Here is a 5,036-nt window from a genome sequence, read left to right as displayed (position 1 = left end):
ATAGAGCACTGGGAAGATTTGAACTCAGCATGTTGAAGATAACAAGTGAAAATAACTATCTGGTCTATAGCACCCAATGTCAACCCACAGAGACTATTTCCTTATCCCAGAAACCTTCAGAAAGGTCTAAGAGATCACAGCAATGAAGCCATAAATTTCCACACTGAATAAGGACCTCTAAGACTGCAGTATTATAAACTCAGGGGTTTAGATATTTCTGAGTAGAGTTAAAGGGAAGTTCTCCAGACCTAATTTATAACATAATATGAAAATGCTATCCATTTCTTATAATGAGAGGAGGAGATGTATACCAGTCCCTAAAGGAAAAGCAAAACATGTAAAAGTATTAGGAAGATAATCTCAATCCTATTTTTTAACCTCTTTAGAATACAAAAGCCTTCTGAGTTACCATGACTATTATCAGAAGAGTTCTTGCAAGAAACTAAGGAAAAAAAAAGATAACTTGTGGTCATTTTCATGTCAGCTGTGTAGCAATAAGAAACAGACTATGATTAGCCACAGGACCTCTTATGAAGGGCACTGAAGAGGGTCCCATGGAGAGTCAGCCGAGTAATAACAATCACACCAATAAGGCTACATGTCGTCCTACTTTATTAAGTAACTTTGGCATATTTATGCTTCTGTATACACTGTTCCACGCCACTACTGTTTAATGCTCATTGGTTAAGTGGTTGCATTCGCACATACATGTTATTTCTGACTGCTTGTCACACTATAAGTATTTTTAGCTAAGGTGTGCTAAATTAGCAGTTCTCATATCGTGTTTGGCATCCAGCTTCATGCTTGCACAATGCTCATTCTTCCTTGTTGTATCTGTTCAAGGATGATACATGGTCTATGTTGTTCTTGTTCGAGGATGGTACATGGTCTTTAGAGTAAGTCTTCAATCTACAGGCCAGCGTTGTCCAGTCTCTGGAGGGGTATAGCATGCCCTTGTCCTGCCAAGAATTCTTCTACAGGGCACTACTATGAACAGATCAATTGATTTGTTATCCATCTGAATGTCTTTTTCACTAGCCAGCAGGTAGCTACAGGATCTGCCAATACAGCAGAGAGAAATAAACCCTCAAGCATCACAATAAAAGACTTTTGCTATGTATATAGCATACATGCAACTTGTGAAAACTTGTTTTAACTTGCTTCTCATGGAAATAAATTATTCAGGATAAAGACCTATGGATGTTGAATTATGTTTATATCTAAACAAAATACTGCTAGCATATCTGAGGAACACAAGAGTTCATGTGAATTGAGAGATCAGTTTTTGGTGTGACATACAAGCACTGTTTACTAAACAAGGATTTCAGTGATGGCATTTCAAAGGCCACATAATTTTTTTTCCTACTTTGTTGTTATGATTTTCTTCCTCACAGCTATACAATCACAATTTTCTTGCAGTAATCTTAATGCAGAGAAAATTAAGTATACCAGTGTTTTCTGCATCCTTGACTTTTTGGGTTAAGAGCAGATCAACAGAAAAATGCAGAGGCTGGTTCGTGGAAGAGAGTCAAAACAAAAAGTTGTGTAAAAAATACATTAAATTGTGGTGTAAACATCTCTACTTCAAGTCACATGGCTACACTTAGTATCAAACCATATATTCAGCATTTAAAAAAATTAAAATCTGTGAAGAGGAGAGCCCCGGAAGGATAAAGAACATGTATAGATGTACCTATGCTTTCAGAGAGATGTAAGGGTAAGCGAAGATGTAGCTGAGCTAATAACAAACCATTATTAATGGACCATGAACCATTTGGTATGTGCAATGAGCACATATTTCCAGCAGGTTGAACAGGTTATGCAGAGCAGCTGCCTGACTGAATGCATTTAAAAACATTGTGGACATGGAGCTAAGAACTTACCCCGTTAATGAACGTACCACTCCTTTCATCCAGCTATTTATCTCCTGAGTGACGAAAGGGACCTCAGGACAGGTTAGAAAGGAGTCTAATGGCCTAGCAAGCAAAGTAAATGCTAAGAGATGTTCTTATCCACAGAAATTCAGTAACTTCTAGAATGTTTGAATACTATCCATCAGATATAAAGCCATGAATAACAGATACTCAAAAGGCTAGTAGAGCTCAAAAGCCATGAGATATCTCAAAGAAACCTTGCCGTACACTTAACAGCTTTCTAAAGATTTGTAGAATCAACATTATGAATTTGTGGAATCAACTTTGTGACTCAACAGTGGGCTTTTTTTTTTCCTTTTTTCTTTTTTTTTACAACTTCAATTATTGCTACATTGTATGATTACAGAATGAAGATTTTCTAATGCTTGCCAGCAGCAATAGATTTGTAAAGAAACTTGGAAAATCAGACTGATCTAGAACCAGATTAATTTATGCAAGTATTATTTTTTAAATAGTGCTAATTAGTAAGATACAATTTCTCACATATATTTTACTTAAAAAATTAAAAACTACATCACTCTAACAGTTGCAGTTTTATATTTAGCTAATGAATGTAATCACATTTCATACTGCAGAGTTTCCTTTAATAATCTGTAGGGATCAGGAAAGAATTGTTTTTGATGAACAGTTTGATGTCTGGGAGTGAATTTTTTTCCTTGCTTTCCTCTGAGTCACATATCAGCCCTGACCATGTCTGTGCTCTGAGATGACAGATAGACTCTATCAACTACAGGTTCACACCAGACATACTTTTATTCTGTGGTTGAACAAGGAATTTTCCACTCATTTAGGTTAGCAGGACCTTTAAGGGACTTATACTTACTGAGGTATTAGGCCTGATAGACTTGCTGAGATAACTATTGCTTCCTTACCAAACATTGAATTCTGCTTTTGTATCTCTTAAATTACTTCTCCAGAAATAACTTACCTGCCTAACATCTGGGTTTCTTATGATGTATATGGCTATGTCTTCAGATCATATTAACTTCCCTTCCAGAAAAAAAAAATGTTTAACAGGCATAGGGCCCTATGGAGTCTCACTTGGAACTTAAGATACCCTATCATCAGTGAAATGTAGGGTTAGAAAGGACCTTGAGAGGTCATCAAGTCTTATCCATGACATAATCCCTTAATTTATTCAGTACTTGGTCATAATGTTTAGGAGTTTTATAGTGAGAAAGATGAAAGCTTATAATAAAAGCAAATGATGGTGCATCTTTTGTGTTACGGATATACACTAACAATCTCCTAATTAATTTCAATAACTGATGTTACTTGCTTGACTCACTAAGGAAAATGTTGGAGGTTAGGGTTTTTCCTTTTCATTCCATTAGGGAATTTGTTGCTAAAAGATAATAATGACAGGGTACTCAAGAGAGACAAAAGAAGTTGCCCCAGGAAGGGATCATGGAGGGGCAGAGATACCATGAGAATTGGGGCCAGAAAGAAAAAAAAAAACCCCAAAAACAAAATGGGGGGGTGGGGCTGGGGCAGCTGCTCACTCTCTTGGTCTCTTGACTTCAGAAGAAGACAGGCCAGCTACTGCTTGGAGGAGGGGGAATTCACCGCCGCTGGAGCCCGAGCCCAGTCCTGCTTCTTCTGCCATAGATGTGTTATGAATAAAAAGTTATCTATTTTTTTTTTTTTTTTTTTAGGTTGCAGAGTTAAAACAAGTTGGACCAGTTGCTGTTAAGTTAGCTTCATTGTTAAGAGTTCTTCTTCAATTACCTGTTAATGGTTGGTGATTAACCATTGCCCCCCTGAGGCTTGCCAGGGAGTGACACTGGGACCCTGCAGGTTCCAGGAGAATGGGAGTGGAATCAGAGCTAGTATGCAGATGAGAAATGCATTGCACCAAAAGTTGCAGTTTTCCAGGAAAACTGCTAAAAACAACAAGCCAACATAGAACTAGGGGACCTAGATGATGCCTAAGGATGGGAGTGTAGTCCAGTGCCTGCTTGGATCCTTTTTGCTTCTCACCCTAACCTAAGGATGTTGACTAGAGAGAGGACCCGAGGTGTTGGACCGAAAAGGCAGAATCTCCTAATCTCTCGTGAGGATGGATCCCCAGCTCTGCCTGCAGACTAGCGGACAAAGCTGCATCACCCTCCTCCTCCATGCAACTCCTGGGAGCAACGGTGGTGTGGGCACGACCTGTTGATTTCTCCCCACCTGAGCTGATTCTTTTTAATAAAGGCATTATAAAGGAGAAAGATCTCCTGCCCATTTATTTCAGATGGGCTTTTGCTCGTGAGAGCAGCCAGTGAACTGGCACCTTATTAACAGCCTACCTCATTAAAAACCGCCTGTCACCATCTTCTCCAGTACCTCAGGGGAAAACCCTGGGAGCCCTTTTCTCCCTCACAGGGAACCTCTCCCGGCGCTCTTCCTGTTTGGGAAGGGGGCTGCCACTGCCCAGCCCCCACAGTTTCTTTGCCACTGCCCTGGGTTTTTTTGCTACACTGTAGCCCCCTCACCCCCTGCCTGCCCAGAACCCCCTGGGTTCCAGCAGCTGCTGAGGAGTTTCTTGTATACTACTTTGAGATTATGCTCATTTCTGCCATTCCCACTTTCTGCTTCCGAGGTTCCTGTTACAGCTCCTTTTGCTATCCAGAGGGGCACCGAGACTGACCAGCCCAGGGGGTTTGTGAAACAAAGCCTTTCTTCCATCCCTTCCGCCTCAGCTGAGCCGCCATGACAGCGTGTTCTCCAAGCTTGTGCCACAGCGTCCCCTGCAGCCCCGGGGGAATCACTGCACCTGCCCTGCCCAGCGGGAACCACCAGCGCCCCTGCCGGCCATGACCGGAACTGCACCAAGGGGAAAGTGCTTAGAGAGCACAAAGAGACTTTATTGGGTTTTCTGGTTTATTCTTTATTTTGTTTGTTATTGCTGCCATTGTTATTGTTTGATTGCCTTGTTATACACATACATACTAGTAAAGAATTATTCCTTTTCCTGAAAGCCCCTGAATTTCAAAGTTAAGATAATTCAGAGGAAAGGGCATCATATTCTCCATTCCAAGAGGTTCTCACCTTCCCTGTCTTTCAAACCAAGACAGAGTTCTAGTTTGAAGACAAGTGATTTTTCTGAATATTCTGCAC

The 5,036-nt window shown here is 40.4% G+C and overlaps 1 long non-coding RNA gene across 1 annotated transcript; it reads right to left on the bottom strand.

The window, feature by feature from the left end:
- Window positions 1-430: 430 nt before the first annotated feature.
- LOC135290311 (uncharacterized) lies at window positions 431-4,653 on the bottom strand. The gene is made up of 3 exons (XR_010353053.1): window positions 4,567-4,653; window positions 3,663-3,725; window positions 431-1,058 (listed from the first exon to the last, which is right to left on the bottom strand). It is a non-coding gene; the product is annotated as an uncharacterized LOC135290311 (long non-coding RNA).
- Window positions 4,654-5,036: the final 383 nt, after the last annotated feature.

This window comes from Passer domesticus, chromosome Z (genome assembly GCF_036417665.1).
Source record: "Passer domesticus isolate bPasDom1 chromosome Z, bPasDom1.hap1, whole genome shotgun sequence".
Taxonomy (NCBI): domain Eukaryota; kingdom Metazoa; phylum Chordata; class Aves; order Passeriformes; family Passeridae; genus Passer; species Passer domesticus.
This window is presented reverse-complemented; position numbering and strand designations above follow the sequence as displayed.